This window comes from Hakea prostrata, chromosome 4 (genome assembly GCF_041222555.1).
Source record: "Hakea prostrata isolate BN-2017 chromosome 4, UWA_Hpros_2, whole genome shotgun sequence".
Taxonomy (NCBI): domain Eukaryota; kingdom Viridiplantae; phylum Streptophyta; class Magnoliopsida; order Proteales; family Proteaceae; genus Hakea; species Hakea prostrata.
Window position 1 is genome coordinate 33966761 of NC_142603.1, and position 20243 is coordinate 33987003.

The window sequence follows — 20243 nt, forward strand, 5'->3', positions numbered from 1 at the left end:
GACTCGAGCGTTGTAGTACGCCACCGTTCTCCTCTGATATTCTATATTGCGGTATAAGGCTTTTTCTCTGACTTCATCTAAGAATTCAAGGTTTGCCCTCAATCCTTCTTCATTAGCTATTGGATCAAATCCTTCATATCTGTTTGATCCCACCATAACCTCCACTGGAGCCAACGCTTCTGACCCATATGCTAGTCTGAAAGGTGTTTCTCCTATTGGAGTCGTGACTATAGTCCTATATGCCCACAGAACATGAGGTAGCTCATCGATCCATAAGCTATTTGCTTCATCCAATCTCCTTTTTATTCCCTGTAGAAGTGTTTTGTTGGTTACCTCAATTTGACCATTGCATTGAGGATACGCCACAGATGAGTGCTTGCATTCAATATGATAATCTGCACAAAATTCCTTGAATCTTTCATTGTCAAATTGTGGTCCATGATCAGTCAGTAGAATCTTTGGTAGGCCATATCTGAATATGACATGATTTCTAAAGAACTTTTTGATTTGACTCATGGTAGTCGGTGGCCGGGGCTTCGCTTCTACCCATTTCGTGAAATAATCAATTGCGGCCACCACAAACTTTTTCCCTCCAGTTGTAACAGGAATGGCCCTAACAAATCCATACCCCACATAGCAAATGGAAGGGGATTAAGAATTGATGTAGTTGCTCTGCTGGCTGGCTCTGAATTGGTGCGTGAATTTGACATTGATGACACCTTCTTACATACTCAATCGCCTCAGATTGCATGCGTGGCCAATAAAACCCTTGTCTTAGAACTTTATAAGCCAAAGCTTTCCCACCTAAGTGACTTCCACAAATTCCCTCATGGACCTCTGATAAAGCATATTGTGCATCAGATGGTCCCAAACATTTCAAAAGTGGTCCAGAAACTGTTCTTTTATATAACAGCTCATTCTTTAGAATAAACCTAGCAGCTCTTCTTTTCACCGTTCTGGCCTTTTCCCTATCTTCAGGAAGAATACCATCTTTCAGATACTATACAATAGGATCCATCCAAGATACTTCTACATCAATTTCCATTATCTTTGGATCTGAATATGTTGGAATATCTAGCTCCACAAAATATATAGTTTGTGGTATAGAAGTAGATTTTGCAGATGCCAACTTTGCCAAAGAATCTGCTTCATTGTTTTGATTTTGGGATATCCTCGTGATTGAGAATTGTGAAAACCACTCTTTACATTGCCATACCTTTTTAAGATAATTGACCATCCGATCATCCTTCGCATCATAGGCTCCTGTAACCTGGCTGACCACCAGTTCAAAATCACTTTTTACTTCAATGTTCTGTACACAGAGGGATTTAGCCAATCATAAACCTGCAATGAGAGCTTCATATTCTGCTTCATTGTTTGAAGCATGAAAATTAAATCGAAGTGCACTCTAAATTACAAATCCGAACGGACTTTGTAAAATCACTCCTGCTCCTGATCCTTGAGAATGGCTTGACCCATCTACATGTAGAATCCACCCAGAAGACACCTCAAATGATTGCAGACATTTAAAGGCAGATATTGAAAGATTGATCTCCCAGGGACATTTGTCCAATTTCGTCAACAGAAGACGAGAGGAACCACGTGATGCAGGTACCAAAAGGGACCGTTCGGTTAGTTCGGACCAACCGAAGGAGGCTCCTAAGTCTAAGAAGGGTAAGGAAGTGGTTGATGCTACTCGGTCACCGATCCTTACAATTTTTGGAGGTCCCGAGCGTGAATCACTCCGAAGGCTGAAAGCAAAATCCAAATTCTTTAGGACCGGAGAAACGTAGAAGTGTAAAAGGCCAAATGGTGAGGGTTCGATCACCTTTGGCGAAGAAGATGAAAGAGGCTTTTGTTTACCTCATGATGATGCCATAGTCATCAAGGTAGAGATTGCACGCCGAGAAGTACACAGGGTGTTAGTTGATACCGGGTCTACTGCAAATCTTTTATCTTATGCAACTTATCAGAAACTTAAGGTGGATGAAGACTTGATGGAGCCATCATCCACGCATCTATATGGCTTTGCAGGATCATCTGCAATAGCGGAAGGATTGGTCCAGTTGGACCTGTCAATTGGAAGCTTCCCCAAAGAAGCTACCGTTCGGGTAAATTTCTTAGTGGTTCGAGAGCTCCCAGCTTACAATGTAATCCTTGGGAGACCATCCTTATCAAAGTTAGGTGCTATCGTTTCTACGAAACATCTAAAAATAAAATTCCCGACAGAAATGGGAATCGGTCAAGTTTCATCTGACAAGAGAATTTCTCGACAATGTTATGTTGCATATCTAAAAGATAAGGAGGGCCCAAGGAAGGTGACAACGTTACCAATTGAAGTACGAGATGATCGGGACGAGGCAGAAATGCAAAGGCCCGAGCCAGCAGAGAAACTGGAGAAAATTTAGTTGTATCCCGATGATGAGAAAAGAGTTACTTATATCGGGTCTAAGCAGCTGGAAGAATTCAAAAGGGAGTTGAAGTCTTTTCTTCAACAAAATAGTGATGTGTTGGCGTGGTCTGCAGATGACATGCCAAGAATCGATCGGCATGTTGCAGAGCACAAACTTTGGATAGATCCAAAGGTGAAACCTGTTATCTAGAAAAGAAGAAATTTCTCCATGGAAAAATACGAAGCCGTTCAGAGCGAAGTTGAAAAATTGAAGAGTTCTAGTTTCATCGAACCAATTGAATGCCCAATCTGGCTGGCCAATGTGGTGATGGTCAAAAAGGCAAACGGAAGGTGGAGGATGTGTACAAATTACACAGATCTCAACAAGGCTTGCCCTAAAGATTCTTACCCGTTGCCCAGGATTGATCTGTTGATAGATGCAACTGCAGGATATGAAACCTTGAGTTTAATGGATGCATATTCAAGATATAATCAGATACTCATGAACAAGGAGGACGAAAAGTTTACGGCTTTCATGATTGATCGTGAAAGTTTTTATTATAAAGTCATGCCGTTCGGCCTGAAGAATGCAGGGGCTACTTATCAGAGGTCCGTCAAATTTTTTTTCAAAGATTTGAACGGGGAAAACGTGGAGGCCTATGTTGATGATATGCTGGTAAAGATCATTGCACGGATGAAACATATTGAAGATTTAATGGAGGTATTTTCAGTGCTGCAAAAATACCAAATGAAGCTGAATCTGGAGAAATGTGCCTCGGAGTTTCTTCAGGCAAATTCTTGGGCTTCATGGTATCACAAAGAGGTATTGAGGCTAATCCTTCCAAAATACAAGCTTTAATTGATATGGAAGCCCCCAAAACTATTCGCGATGTGCAATGCTTAACAGGGAGAGTAGCCACTTTGAACCGTTTCATCTCACTATCAGGAGAAAAATGTCTACCTTTTTTCAAAGCACTCAAAGACTTGAGGGGCAGCAAGGAGGCAAAATGGACTGAGGAGTGTCAAAAAGCTTTCGAAGAACTGAAGGAGACATTTGGGAAGACCACCGCTATTATCTCGACCCGAGAAGGGAGAAATCTTGTAGCTATATTTAGCAGCATCCCCTTCGGCAGTCAGCGCAGTACTTATTCGGGAAAAAGACAAGAAGCAGTGGCCAATTTATTATGTCAGCCACGTACTACTTGACGCGGAGACACAGTATTCTCATATTGAGAAACAGGCTCTAGCTCTTATGATAGCAGCTAGGAAACTATGGCCATATTTCCAGGCTCATTCCATCGAGGTATTTACTACTTTTCCCCTTAGTAAAGTTCTTCGTAAACCTAATTTGTCTGGAAGAATGGTGGCTTGGTCGGTTGAGCTCAGTGAGTTCCAAGTGAGCTTTAAGCCTCGCACGGCAATCAAAGCTCAGGCACTAGCCGACTTTGTAGTCGTGACAACCGCACCAATGGAAGACATCGCCGAACCCACTATCCTGACCGTTTGGGAGGTATATGGGGATGGTTCGAGTAACAACCAGGGAGCAAGGGCTGGAATTCTCCTGAAAAGTCCGGCAGGATTCATTATTCGGTATGCATTGAGATTTGCATTCGAAGCAAGTAATAACAAGGTAGAGTACGAAGCCCTAATAGCTGGACTTAGATTGTCAAAAGCATTGGCAATAGCAGATGTAACTATTTATAGTGATTCACAGCTTATTGTCAATCAAGTACAAGGGGAGTTTGGTGTTAAAGAACCCCGGTTACAGAAATACCAAGAGATTGTGCAAGCATTGCAGAAAGAGTTTAGGAATCTAAAGTATGTCAGATTCCAAGAAAAGAAAATACAATGGCAGATGAGCTATCCCGATTAGCCAATGCCAAAGAAAAGAATTTAGACCCTTCGGTCTACATAAAAGAGATAACATTTCCAAGTTATCACGAGAAGGAAATTTCCTATATTGAAGCGGAGCGTTGCTGGATGGATCCAATAGTCGAATATCTGAGAGATGATAAACTACCAGAGGATCCAAAAGAGGCTAGATTAATCAAAGTGCGATAAGTGCGATTCTTTATGCAGGATGGAAGGCTGTACAGAAGATCTTATTTTGGACCCCTCCTGAGATGTTTGGGTCCCGAGGGATCGGAATCAGCTCTGGCTGAGGTGCATGAAGGAATTTGTGGTGCTCACATGGGCGGTCGAGCCCTGGCACACAAAATTCTGAGGCTTGGGTTGTATTGGCCTAAGCTCCAACAAGTTGCTATGGAATATGTTCGCCGGTGTAGCAATTGTCAAATCCATGCTATGGTATCTAAACGCCCAGCTGAAACCATGGCTTCGATTCTAGATCCCATCCCTTTTGCAATGTGGGGAATCGATATCATGGGCAAATCACCAAGGCGTCAGGCGGAAGAGAGTATCTTATAGTAGCAATCGACTACTTCACCAAATGGGTCGAGGCTAGAGCCCTGGCAACCATCACTGAAAGAAAAGTGGAGAAGTTCGTGCTCAAGTCAATTATATATCGGTTCGGGATGCCAAAAATAATTGTGATAGATCAATGCACTCAATTCAACTGTACACAATTTGGGCAATTCTGCGGAACTTATTTGATTGAGCATCGTATGTCATCAATGGCATACCCACAAAGCAATGGTCAAGTAGAGGTTACAAACCGAACGCTACTTGAGGGAATAAAGAGATGACTTGAAACTGACAAAGCCTTGTGGGTTGAAGAATTGCAGAACGTACTATGGGCCTACCGAACTACGGTTCGGACACCTACAGGAAAATCTCCTTTTAAACTGGCCTACGGATCCGAAGCATTGGCACCTGTCAAAGTAATGGCTTGAAAATTGCAGGATAGAGAGTTCGAAGAAAAAGTGAATGAACAAGGACTGCTAGATAGCCTTGATTTGTTGGATGAAGTTCGTGCAAAAGCAATAGCATGAACTCAACATTATCAACGAAGGACAGCATCACATTATAATACCTGAGTGAAGAATTGTCGATACATAGCAGGAGACTTGGTATTGAGAAATACCTTAGCTTCAGATCCACGCCATCAAAGGAAATTGGACCCTTCATGGGAAGGACCATATATGGTTATTAAACCAGTCGGTTCGGGGGCTTACAAGCTGAAGAACATGACAACCCAGAAAGAGTTGGATCGTTCGTGGAATGCCAGGCATCTGAAGAAATATTATCCTTGAAGACTATCATTTTCGTTCATGATGTAACAAATTTCAACTCAATCAATACAATTATCAGTTTTTCAACATACTGTCTTTTGATTGGGGGGCATCATACAACACTCAAGAACAGATCCAGCGGACAAAATCAAAAGGCATCGGTTTAAAACCCGAGTGAGTTCCTTCTACAAGGCATCGGTTTAAAACCCGAGTGAGTTCCTTCTCAGACTTATTGAATTTTTTCGGAAATTCTTAAGTAAATGCATCGGTTTAAAACCCGAGTGAGTTCCTTCTACAAGGCATCGGTTTAAAACCCAAGTGAGTTCCTTCTCGGACTTAGTGAATTTCTTCAGAAAACTCTAAGTGAAGGCATTGTTTTAAACAACTAAGACCTATTGCAAACAATGACTCAAGTGACTGACAAATTCAAGGATGGAGTTAATTCTATATTCCTTTAAATGACCAGAAGGGGGCAACCTTTACATCAAATATACATATGAGATAACAAGTGTTGGGGTACAATCTTCATTCGGTCAAAAAGGAAAGTCATCATCGGTGATCATCAGGAATTCAAATATCTTTGTCAGAGGCAACACAGAGTCAAGAAGCAACACAGATTCAAGAACAAGAAGAAGAACAGAGTCGGGAAAACATAGGTTAATAAAATCCTATGCAATTCCATACTCTTTATCCAGCTTGACCGGGAGAAGTCTGATCTTTGATCAAACCTGCGTTCAAGGCAAGCTCTTCATAGCTGAATCCTTTCAGAGGAGAATAGGGAGGAGAATCGTCGAGATGATGCATTATATCCGGATCTGGAGGTGGAAGGTCTGTCGCATCCTTGGATCAGGGAGGAAGAGGAAGTCCCAGCTTTGCAAACACTTCAGGATGACAGTTGGCGTGGTGGGGAGTCATGTTGAAATAAGGATTTCTCCTTAATGTCGATTCCCATACTTCGTTTTCGTCATCCCGGTATGCCTGCAAGTTATAAGCGTTCATCATATCAACTGAAGGCTTACTGTGCAAATACTTGAAGATGCAAGCCCTGCGAACATCAGTTGGGAGGGACTTGGGCAAAGGGATAACAGCTTGCCTTTGGGGTAAAGCTTTAGACCCTTTCGCCCCTGACTTCCCTGCTTCCCGTTCCAGCCGACGGATCTTCTCCCTGGCATCATCCAAATCCAAACGAAGACGTTCGATCTCGGAATTCTTCTCTTGTGCAATCTCCCAAGCTCGATTTCCAAGACGAGCAATCTCAGCGTCTTTGGCTTTGGAGTCTTCCTGAAGCTTGGAAACTTCATCACTCAGTCTACTAAGTCTAGAGGCTACTCCCACTTGGTTGTGGAAGTTACCAGTGAGACTCCTGCAATAACTTCAGAGTTAGTCAAGAGCAAAAGAAAAATCTTCGGAACAGAATGTAATGAAGAAAAACTTACATCACCAGAGATTTCATGAAATCTCTGTCTGGGATCTTGGAAAGGGCTTTGTTCTTGGGAGGCATCTGAACAGCAGTGCACCATTCCAAGTCAGACCTCTTCAACGACCAAGAAGGATGATATACATCATCAGCCAACCTAGGGCGCTTCCTAGTGGCAAAATCCTCTGGCTCCAAGGAAGGAGCGGAGGAGGATGCCAAACAAGCACTAGAGTTGGAAATAGAAGCGGCACCAGCAGGGACCGCATCTTCCTCAAATACCCGAAGGGTCTTCATCATGGAAGACCGAACGATATCTTCGGCAGGGGCATCATCAGTACAAGCAACGATGGAGGGAGCCACGTCCTCCTTTGAAGACCGAATGGTTTCTTCAGGCAGAGGGAGCGTAGGAGAAACATCAGCAGAAACTGTGGGAATCTGATCGGAAGATTCACCAACAAGCAGTCTCCTCATGTTTAGAAGATTCACCAGCGGCAATCACCTCAGAGGGAGCAAACTTTGTCGGTACTGGGGCAATTTTCTTACAGGAATTTGCCCTAATAAAGTCCAAATTAATTCTAGGAGGCACTGCAAATACAAAAAAGCGGTGTCAGTATGAGAATCCAACAACATACAGAAAAAAACCCTAGATCTTTGTTGAACATGAACCATTCAGAACTTCCGTTAAGTAAACCCCAAGTATGAATACTGTGGAAATTACTCAGGGAGAAGAGGAGATTCATGACATGGACAGAGCAAAAGACTTACTGGTCTAGATTCTGATCGAAGATATTGTTGGAAGACAAGAGTACGGATACAACAAAGGAAGACGGAATGTCGTTTTGCAAATCTATCAGACAGAAATAACTTGCAGATAGCAAGAGATATCCTTAAAGGAGTTTAAATAGCCTCAAGGAGAGATGCGATGGTTGAAAGCCCAACATAATCAAGGGACAGAATGGAAGGAACGCTTCAAATTCCTGAATGTGCAGGATCAACGGTCAGGGGATAACGGCACTTCAAATTCGACAGTTGAACGCTGAACTAGGTTTCCAAGTGGAACGGTATGCACATGATACGAGGATACAGCCAAATACCAACCGTCGCACCAGTATTAAATAATAGGGTATTTCCAATTCCTTGGGAAAGGCAATTGGTATACAAATACGAAGGAGACGTTTGGACTTCGTCATAAATAAAGGAGCCGTTGGGAGATAAAGGTTCAGATGGCACAACAAGCTTAGAGGCCGAACATGCCTCTCCAGAACGCATCTTCATAATATCCCGAACGTTATCTCCTGTTAAGGTACAAGTTAATCTATGTGATAACTTATATCATTCATATATTGTTCTTAAGACAATTTTTTTGGATATGAGATGAGGAAGTATTAAGGCAATCATTGGAAGAGTTCGAGAAAACAAAGACTGATTTCCATTTCTATTAAAATTGTGGAGGGCCAACCCTTACAAAAGAAAAAAGAAAGTAAAGAGATGGTTTCCTATGATTCTTCCTCATTGTCGACCGAAGGATCTTTATCGAGATCTTCCTCCGAGGCATGCTGTTGAGGTTCTTCGGGAAGAGGCGGCGAGTCAGAAGATACTCCTCGATATTCAGATCCGCTGGAATAGGATCCTCCTCTTCCAAAACCCAGTCAGGGAAAGACAACTTGAGCTTCCCGAAGATTTCCTTGTGACACACCTCTCGGAAGGGAGTCATGTCAAAGGAAGGATTAGATTCAAGGATCTTTTCCTAGACATCATTTTGCCCTGCTCGGTAAGCTTGAAAGTTGATGGAGCCCAACAGTTTAGTGAAGGGGACGTTGTTCAGATACTTCCGAATGCAGTCCCTCTGAAGATCTGGTCTAATATGTTTGGGCTTGCTAGGAACTGCCATTTTCAACAAGCGCTCATTATCCAAGGACTTAAACTCGAGGCTCTCGCCAAAAGCAATAGCCTCATTTTTATGCTTCTTGGCCTCACATTCGGCAGCATTAGCACGAGCAATTGATGAGTCAAGTTCCTTCTTCTAGGAATTCATCTCATCATGCTTCTCCTTCAACTCTTCGGCTACTTTCTTCAGCCGGTCCACCTCAGAAATGGCCTTCGCCAAATTCTCTTCACAGGCCTGCAGCAAGGAGCCATTGCGACCAACTCGGCTCAATGCCTCCATGTGTTGATAAAAGCTGAACACAACATCCGTGGAAGGACGGGAAGATTATCAGAGATCTCATGAGAGATTACAAAACAATTAGCAAAAGATCAAGAAAAATAATACCTTGTGGAATGACGAACGAGAACATCATCCTCTAGGGCTTCAAAGGCCTGACGATCAGAAGGTAAAAGACCGAGAGAGCTCCATTCAGCAGGCTTCTCGGGATCCTGTGTTGCCCTATCTGTCCGCGTCAGCATCCATTGAGGCACGAAGATCTCCTCAGAATCTTTATTCTTGGATTTCTTCGGGGCGGAAGCATCAGCGGAGTCGTGCTTCCTTTTAGTTCGAGCAGGAGAGGGGATATCTACCTCTTCCACCATTGGTTTTTTCCCTCTCCTAGAAGCCTCAACCACTGGCCTCAGGTTCCTGATACCCTTGTAGGAAGGGTCTGGAGGTGGTGCAGAAGCTACCAGTTCTACAGTCAAGGTTCGAGGGGACCGTTGTTCAGCAGTCACAACAGCCCTGGTAGCCTTTACCCGAAGACTTTCGGGATTCATTCTTGGAGGCACTGTAAAGAAAGACAAAAGTTAGAGTTGAAAGAATTCACAGTATTTTCAGGAAAGTGATACGTGGCAGTTAGAAAGCTCACGTTGAGCCAACCCCGAGTATTGAAGGATGGAGTTGTATTCCATCTCATATCCATGTATCTCTTGATACCATGGAATTGACTTGATCTTCCCAACGGCCGTTTTGTCTTCTTTGGATAATGGAAGGACCTAGCTACCCTCAGAGTATGAAGTGTACTACTTCCAGATGGTCGGGAAGTTAAGATCTGATTGAGGCGCTCGGCAGAAAAAATACCGCTTGCGCCATCCTTTATGATTGGAAGGGCAAGTTCCTTTGGCAAGAATGCTACCCGTCCAGTCAAGCTCCATTTTATTGCGCTTAGAAAGCACAACCCAACCGGGAGGATGGGAAATAGAAAGAACATGAAAATGTACAAAAAGAAGAAGAGAAGGTGTGATGCCAAGTTCAAAGCATAAACCCAAGAAGTCGACGATAAGACGCCAGCTATTGGGAAGAAATATTCCAAGACAAATGTCCCAATGATTCAGAATGGCTGCAAACAAAGGATTGAAGAAGGGAAAGCGAACCCGCTTTCCAGTGTATCAATATACTGGGAAAATTCGCCTGGAAGGGTCGAATCGACTCTCTCATCAGAATTGGGAGCCCTAAGATGGTACGAAGAAGGAAAGTCAAAACCCTGGACGGCTAAAGGAAGGTTTTCCTCGTTATAGGAGGAAGCAACAGAATCAGGTCCACCGGCGGATTTGGTAGGTTGTCTTGACTGCCCAGAAGATTCGGCAGTCACCTTAGGAGTCACAGATGGTCCAGGCTCAGGAAGGGCAGAAGAAGTCTCAGCTTTTTCTTCTACTCTTCTATGTTGGTTGACTTCTACGAAGTCACGCCAGAGGGCAGTTAAGGTTTTCTTATCACTATCCGACTGCTCAGAGGAGACAGAAACAAAGACCTCATCACCACTATCGCCTTTACCGGCGCTAGGCACACGAGAAGTCTCAGAAGAAACCCTATTATCTTCCATTACTGAAAGGTCTGATTATGGTTTCTAGAGAAAAATAAACCTGGAGACGAAAGTAAACTTTGCAAGGGAGTCAGTAAACTTACTGAATCACTGAGGCAGAAAGCTCGAGAGCGGGAGGATCGTGAAGGCGCGAAGAAGACGACAAGGTTTCAAAAACCTAGACAAGGAGAATGAAACCTACGGAGACAACGAACCGCTTTTAAGCACCCGCACGAGTGTTCGAGGACGTGTACGATCGAGATGAATTCGGCATCAACAATCGAGATTTGAAGACGGTTCAAAAGTTTGAACTCACGAATCCAAAGCAGGCGTTCAGAAACCGTCGTTTTGGATTGCGTGAGCAACAATAGTTTCAGCTACGAAAGGACGCGTGGCGTCACCCTCACAATGCTCGAGGAAAAAGAGACACAACCGCATTAAATGTGAAATGACATTTAAATGGGTTGAGAATTACGCAAGGCTATTGTTCGACGAAGAACCCAGTTAAAAACCAAGCCCTTGGGATCGACCGAACGCATGGTCTGGGGGGCTCGTGATACGGATAAAATATTATCGAACTTGGATCATTCTTGGTTCGACCCTCAACTCCGGTCGGGACGAAGGGAATCGACTCGCTTCCGAGCGAGCCGGGTCCATGAGACAGGTAGGAAGAAAACTTACTCAGTCACAAGCACGCCCTAATCCGATACTTTCGGACTAGGTTAATTAACCTAGTGACAGCTAGCAGAATTCGACGGCTGCCAGTCATCGCTATCATATGGATAACCATCAGATAACAATTGGGTTATCCTAGGAGTCATTCACTAGTCCAAACTAGTAGAAGTCTATCACTCAATGGATCTATCAGTTAAGATCCAACGACTATCCGAAGAAGGCTCAAATACATCCAACAAAGAAGATTCGAAGGTACACTATATATTTGGTTGGTTCAAATACTATCGAAATAAAAAATTCACCAAAATTGAATTTGGCTTTTTGGAAACCAATTTTTTTTTAATTAAAAAATCTTTTATCAGCATTTTGTAAATGCCAACATATGTCACATAGAAACATAGAAAACATCGGAAAAAACAACATTGAAGTCTATGGCGGCGTTTTATAAACGCCGCAACAATTGACTTTTACCGGCTTTTAACGCCGTTTTTAAAAAGTGCTTTTGCCGGCGTTTTTAAAATGCCGGGAAAAGTTTACAGCGGCACTTTTAGACTTAAGGCGGCGTTTTGAAAATGCCGCCGTAGGCCCTTTTTCTTGTAGTGTAATGAAAGTTAGAGTTGATGTTATTCCCTAATAAGCACCTAAATAGCCAATAAATGTCGTTTGGAAAATGAGTTTGAGTGGATAACCAATAAGCTTGAAGGGAAAAGACATGGTTAGCTAAGCCATATCCTTTGGAGATAACCCTTAGTAGGTGTCTCTTCTTCTTCTTCATAAATAGAAGACTTGATCCTAAATTGCTCTAGCAACAATCCTACACCAATCTTAGTGTTTTGATTTCCGATCAAAAAAATTATGTTTATTAAAATAAAAATTTTGTAAAATTTATTTAGAGGACTAACTAATATTTGGCATCAAAGTTGAGTACCTTGTCCCACATGGACCACGTTTAACATTAGCATATTCCACGGGCTTAAGTTGTTGGGCATTAGCTGGATTGAATGTATAGGACAGTGTATTTAAGCATATCCTTTGTAGAATTATTTATCTAAACATCGGCTGTGTCGTTCTAACATACACACACACACACACACACACACACACACACACACACACACACACACACACATATATATATATGCTCCCAAAAATCTGACTAGGGAGTCGGCTAATCTGGCGACTACCCTAGAAATATTAAGAAATTCCACTCCTTGCTTAAATTGTTACCCATATATTGGAAAGAACTGTAAAGCCCCATAATCGATCAAATTACTAGGGAGAAAAGGATGTTAAAGACTTCAACACAAGGAGAATTCGTGAGGCACTTATAGTCTTACCTCAACGATTTTTGCTCAAAAGTTCTTTCAATATTTTGATCTCAGGTTACAATTTATACTCATAACCGGCCCATGAATTCAAGCCATACAACTAAGATTACCTTTTTACCACTCTTCCTCAAACACCTTGTCGCCTAAAAAAAAACCCACCAGTTTTAAATCGTAGGTGAGCTTGACTATGTCCCAAATGAATTTGTTTTTACTTCTTAAACAGGAAGCCTTCTACTATCAGAGCCAGGTTTCGATCCTGGGACCTGTGGGTTATGGGCCCACCACGCTTCCGCTGCGCCACTCTGATTGTTGAATTTAATATTACATTAATTTTATATCATTATCAAAATGATGTTTCATCGTTTCTATAAATTTTGTTATCAATGCTTCATGCAGTTGGCCATGATAATATAAATTCTTCCATGTCAAAAAACTCTCTAATAGGTTAAAACAAGGGAATACTTATCATTCCACATTCTCGAAGTAGAAACGAACTTATGGTTCAAACATGGGAACCACATCCATAGTTGCAAAAAATGGTATAGGGTTCGAATGATATAAAATACTCAGTGGAATGTCAAAATTATTAAAATAAGTACTAAAAACACACTAGATGTGAATCATATTTTAAAGAAAAAAGGGTGAGAAGGACGGGGCATTGAATTGAATATATTTGTAATAACCATTTTTGTTTTGACCAAATAGATCACAACTTTGCTAAATAAAATATTTGATAGACAATCTAGTAATAAACACTTAATTGATTATTTTGAAAATCATTTGCACCGGTAGCTTTGATTGCCTCAATGGTGGAAAGTCAAATCTCCTTCCTTAGAGGCCAAGGGTCAAATACTGGTACCTGGAAACCCATCATAAACCATAAGAAGAGGTACTCTAAAATACCTCAATTTTCCTGAGTGTTCATGATTCTAGCTTACATTTAATTTTATGTTAACATCATTAGTTACAATTATATCGTAGTGAGAAGTGTCAAAATTCTCATTTTAACCACCTCAATTTTATATTTTTATGTTCTAATGGTCTCATCATTTTTTGGACAAATTGAGTTTTGAATTCCTAGGTTTGTTTTCTGGTGCTCTTATGGGTTCCTCCCTCTCTCAATGAGAAAACTTAAAAAAGAAAAAAATAGGGGTTTTCACAAGGCTTGTATTGATCAAGTATTTAACAATATAATTTTTTTGTTCAAGGAACATGAATGTTTATCTGAATAAATAAGTTACAAGATAATTGCATTTTTTCAGGTCAAGTACCAATAAGGCAATAACTATTCTATTTTTTTTCTTCTTTTTTTTTTTGGTATGAGGTACCATTAGCTTTGGTTGCTTTAATGGTCAAAAGCTTGTAATGCTCCCTGGGAAATGAACTGTTCTAATAGTTGTACAAACGGTTTTCCATAGGTTCTCTTCAGAAGGTATTAAAATACCTCAATTTTTTTATTGAGCAAAATGGATCACTGATACAGTGTTATATCAAGTTTAAGTCTTTAGATGAGTTCGACCATGTCCTATCTGAAATTTGTCCATTTTTCGGATGAAATAGAGAATCGCACCACTTCTCAAATGAGTCAAATCCCAGGTGAGCTTGACCATGTACAACCTGGAATTTTTTTTTCTTTTTCTGGGATGAAACATACTCCCACCTCTTTTAAGTCCTACGTTAGCACAAAGATGCCCCATCTGAAATTTTTCCTCTTTTAGATGAAAAATAGTCTCCCACCACCAAAGACGTTCAGGTAGGCCCAAGCTTCAATGGATTCAATCAATGTAATCTTCAAGGCAGCATTAGATGATAATCAGAACATGTTGAAGTCACTCCATTAACAGAAGAACGAATGCTTAGTTCATGGCATAAGCAGCAGAAAGTCACCCCACACCACAAAGGAAGAGATGACAAGAAACAGGAAAAGAGAACAAAGTCGTGACAACAAGAGCTCTGATGCCATATAACAATATCAGGGAACTATAATAAATTAATTCAATGCTCTCAAATTCAGTTCACTTTCATAATACAAACCATGCACACACTACTAAGACATCAATGTCACAAGGAGAATGAGAATGTAAGATTTACCTCTTTATTAGACCGAGCAGCTTCGATAAAGCAGACAAGGCAGACAGAAAAAATGTAAGAACAGTTAAGGTCCACTCAAGGTTATCCAAGATCGTCTTCTCCATTCTCAATAGTTGTTCTCAAGTATATGTTTTGTCTGAAATGCAGATAAAGTCCCTGACCTAGTGACCTGCAAAATCATAAGTACCCGACAACCCAAGGTTACATATGATCAACGAGGGAAAAAAAAGCTTTTATGTCTATGAAAGTGATCGTCAAAAGTGGAAGGTGTTAAATTCCCAAAAAAGGCGTAATCTCTGTCTCCTCCTCCTTTGTATTTGACCTTCAAACAACTCTGGAGTCTAGACACCTCACTTGAATAGCAGAACATGGAAGTTTTTCCATCTTCACAATAATTTCTGCTTGAGCCCTTGATCTTCTTTGAGTGGTGATGCTCTGCCTGAAGGGTCTCCTTTGATCAATGGTAATCCTGCATCTGAAGTACCGTATTCATGTTCCCATACTGAGTTCCTTCAATAATTATCCCTTGTCTCAGTTCACCTATTTTGTGGCCAATCAAAACCCAAACTCCATTTTGAGCAGGTTATTTGGGATTTCATGGAATTAAAACCAGAAATCAAAATGGGTGAAGGTCCACCGTCCACTACTGGGTCCTCTTTAGGCATCAAGCATCAACAGATTTCCTTAAACTGCTCATGGTGACTCCTCTACCAAGTGAAACATGTTATGGGGGTGGCAAAGTAGAACATGTATTGATCACACTGCATGCATAGGTATGATCTCAAGTCTAAACCAGTTTGACTGTATTCCATACAATTGATAACGCATAGGAATCATTTTTGTAGAACGTCACTTTTGTTAGAAAAATATAAATTTGATAAAAAGGTCTGATGAAGGTCCTTCAAGAACATCCTCACCCTCACGCTCTGCTCGTAAATCTCTTTTTAGTTCGTTCTCCAGTCCAAGCCTTTGGTCGAAAATTAGGAAAGATTGGGCCGGTTGTTTTTCCTATTTCTAACAACAAACAGTTTCTTACTGACAAAAAAAAAATGTAAAGAAATGATTTGTACAATAATGTCAAAGAACCAAATTGTTAACAACCTTAAACACTAAAGACTTGATCTTATATTCAAGTCCTTAAGTATGGTAAAAGCTGCCTACATTGACCCTTTCTAACTCTGCTGAGTCTTATGTGCTAAATACAACCTTTTAATTAAAATGCGGATGACTTTTCTCCTTATAGTTCATCTGTCTCGTGAGTTTAAGTTGTTTCCAATGAAATCTTTCACATAAGTATGCTAGGGACATCAAAGCTTAATTTGGAAGCTGAACCAAACAATTATTTGAAACCAGATTAAACAATTAATCTGTTGATTTAGGTTAAGTGATCATTGGGATTCTGTAAAAACTTGTAAAATGAACCCAACCATAAGATATGGAACTTGACCCCTACTACCATCACAAAACTTCACAAAGTCCATTTCAGGTCCCCACAAAAATGTCAGGAGTGGGAAACTTCTAAGAACTGGTACAAGAATTCAAGACACACACATAACAATTTCATTTCATTTTTTTTGTGATGAAATCTAAACTCAAATTATATTGATAATCTTTTTTTCTCTATATATTCTTCAAAACTCATGCTGTTTCAAACTAATCTGCCTTACACCCTCATCAAATATTCTTAGAAACATTATAGAGGAATTACAACATTTTTTGCAATATGTAATATAGTTGTATATACACTTCAGCTACTGTTTACTGTTTCTTTGAATCCAAAACTATTAGAATTGCCATAGTGAACCAGAAAAATCATTCAATTTGTCTTTCATAAATAAAATAAACTCTGACATATTTGTTGAGCGGCTGTTCAATTTCAGAGGAGCCAAATGATTGGATATCGAAGAAGATAGCCTGGTTGAAAGATTAATCAGACCATATATTGACATCTCCAAAAAGCTAACAAACAAAAAAAAAACAATCAAAGAAAACCCATAAATACCCAAGAAATCTAATAAGAAAAAAAATTTCAAGGAAAGTAAATGAATCTAAAACTAATAAAAATCACCAGTGATTTTAATTGATTCTAAAAAAATTTCATGGAGACTAAATGATAAAATAAGAAATGATCATATTAGAGTTGGTTTGGGAGTTGCTCCAATAAGTGATAAGCTTCGAGAAATTCGTTTGAGATGGTACAACCATGTTCAACGTAGACCAATAAATTCTCCTATATGGAGAAGTGATATAGTCCAGATTGAAGAGACTAGAAGTGCTAGGGTACACCTAAGATAACCTGAAGAGAAGTGGTGAGAAATGATATGCAAAACTTATACCTTATATATGGTGTGACCAAATTGATTAGAAGGCAAGAATCTATGTAGCCGATCCCATTTAATTGGGATAAGGCTGCTTGTTTGGTTATAATGGTTACCTCATTCAATTTTTATTATTCCATTTACTCGATAAGAAATTCTTTCAAAAAGAGTTTGTATTTTAAATACTTACTGAAAAACTAAAAGAACTCTGTTCGTCCAGATTCTTCTTCGTTTGTTCCTCTGCATATTGTTTGTGATTCCTTCTGTTTGTTCCTCTGCATATTGTTCATGATTCCTTCTGTTTGTTCCTCTGCATACTATTCGTGATTCCTTGTTCTATCGATTCTCTCTAGATGTCCTCTCTCACCATCTTGTCCCATGTCGAGAGGCACATAAACATTACGAGTTTTTAGTTGAGAGTTTTTGAAAATTCTAAGATTCCTTTCATTGGCACATTTGCCTTCCAATTCTTTCTGATAACTAAATTCATAAAAAGAAGGGTTCTTAGGAACAATGAACTTTGTTAGTTTACTCCAACATCTCACTTTTTTTGAAGTGTGCAAAAGAATCATAATCAGCCCATTTGTATCTCCTAAAAAAATTTAGAAGTCTGCCAACACAAAAAAGAGAAAAGACTTATCTCGAATTACGAAGGGTCCACCTTTAATTGATATGGTTGTGATATGGAGAGATTATGATCAGACCGGGTTCATACCTGGTCCGACCCTCGACCCCGGTCGAGACGGAAAGAACCGACTCGCTCCCGAGCGAACCGGATCTAGAAGATGGCTTGCTGAAGAAGAAAGCTTATTTGGCTGCAAGCGTGCCCTAATCCTACTTATGGATTAGGGTAATCACCCTAATAATGGCAGACTCGAATTGACGGCTGTGGATAATCATTATCAAAGGGATAATCATCGCATAACCTAAAGGTTATCTCAGGAGTCCTCTACTAGCCCAAACTAGTAGAAGTCCATTGCTCAACGGATCTAATTGTTAAGATCCAACGACTACCCGAAGAAGGCTCAAGTGCATCCAACAAAGGAGATTCGAAGGTACACTCTATATAAACCTCACTACCATACAAGGTGAGGGTATCGAAAAGAATACTATCTGAGACTCAGGTTCAGATACATACTGATAAACCTAAACTATCAGCGATCTGCTATCTAGATCACCTTTCCTAGTTCTTCATTCCTTAAGCTCTGCGCTTCTAGCAGAGCTGTTTGTGATTAAGTTCATCAACTGACTTAGCCTTCGGAGGTGGACTCCCGACCCCAGCGGTCGGGCCACATCTGACGCTTTCGTTTTGCAAGACATCATGAGGAGATCTAAGGGCTGAGCAGATTTTGGACGCATCAATTGGCGCCGTCTGTGGGAATCAACTTGAAAAGCCATGGTGACTAGATCAGCAGTCGCAGCAGCCGCTGCACAACGCAATTTCGGTGTTCAGATCCCTGGAGTGAATAATCCAGATATTCCCAGGAAAGTCAAAATCCTATCGAGGTAGATGGTGGCCGGGGAGGACGTAATCCTCCTCCCCGATACAATCCAAGATCAATTGGATCAGGTAAAGATTCAACTCTTGGAGGTGAGCCAAGCACTCCGCATGCTCACCAGATGAGTGGTTTTACCACAAGAGCCTGATCAACGCGATTCAGGGAGACGTGCATTGCCATGTGACCAGAGATTGGCTGAAGACCGGAATATCGATCAGAATTTCCATGAAGGAGACCGAGGACTTAGGAGGATCGATGATCAACCGAGGCGAGACGATCGGTTCGACGGATCGCAAGAGAGTACAACTGATTCAAACACAAGGTTGGATACGGGGGTAAGAACTCACTCACCCACCGTCGGAAGAACCGTTCGTGATGATCGAGCAGTTCGCGATGAGAGGAATGCTCGGGAAGGACGGGCTATTCGTGATGATCGAGTAGCACGGGATGATCGTGTTAATTGAGGTCGTGATCATATTGCTGAAGATCACCCGACCCAGATTGGTCGGGAATTGGCCAACATCAATGAGAAATTAGGGCGATTGGCTAAGGGAAGAATAAGCGAGGATATTTACTCGGTCATTCGGAAGACTCCCTTTGCCGAGCCAATTGCTTGGATATCGTTTCCCCGTAACTTCCGTTTGCCTACCTTTTCAACATTCGATGGCTCCGGAGATCCAACAGCTCACATCGGCTATTACCAACGAGACCATGGCGGGTTTCGGGTAATTCTGATGAAATTTTATGTAGGGTTTTTGGTTCATCACTTACTGGAGCAGCACAAAAGTGGTTTTCGAACCTCCCCTCTGGAAGGATCGTAAACTTTGACAAATTGGCACGCCAATTCATAGGGCGATTCCAGAGTGGAATACAGGTCAAGAAACGGAAGAAACCTTGTTTACTGTCAAACAAGGAAAGAGCGAATCAATCAGAAAGTTTCTGAAAAGATTCAACAAAGTGACGATGGAGATAGAAAATTTGGATGAACAAGTAGCCAAAATTGCTCTATTCACGGGACTCACTAATTGGAAACTCCTGGAGTTATTACTACGGGATATGCCTGCGACTTATCTTGAGTTGGTACAGAGATGCCGAAGCGAGCTGAAGTCATGGAGATTCTAGATGCGCGCCAAGGAGATAATAAAGTCTCCAATAAGGAACAGAAGGCTCCTGAGCAGAAGCAGAAGCCAAAGAAAAATATTCGTGATCGGGTTGGAAAATCTCAGCCTTGGCGCCAAAGGTCCCCCGGTAAAAGTGAGTACACTCAATTGAATGCTCCTTGGGCTGATATTTTAAATATCCTCAAAAGAAAAAATATTTTAAAGTGGCCGCCTAAAATTCTTTTGAAACCCGGAGAGCAGCAGGATCGAGAAAAGTATTGCCGATTCCACAAGGACTATGGTCATTATACTAATGACTGTCGTCATCTGAAGGCAGATATTGAGAGATTGATATCTCAGGGACATCTGTCCAGTTTCGTTAGCAGAAGAAGGGAGGAGCCACGTGAGCCACGTGCGGCTGCTTCCATGTAAAATATGAACCATTAAAAAAAAATGGATGAGCTTATTGATGGTTATAGAATTTTCTTTGCCTACCTCCTC

General features: G+C 41.1%; 1 non-coding gene across 1 annotated transcript; it reads right to left on the minus strand.

Annotated features, from left to right (window-relative positions):
* Nucleotides 1–12969: 12969 nt before the first annotated feature.
* On the minus strand, nucleotides 12970–13041 carry TRNAM-CAU (transfer RNA methionine (anticodon CAU)). The gene has a single exon. It is a non-coding gene; the product is annotated as a tRNA-Met (tRNA).
* Nucleotides 13042–20243: the final 7202 nt, after the last annotated feature.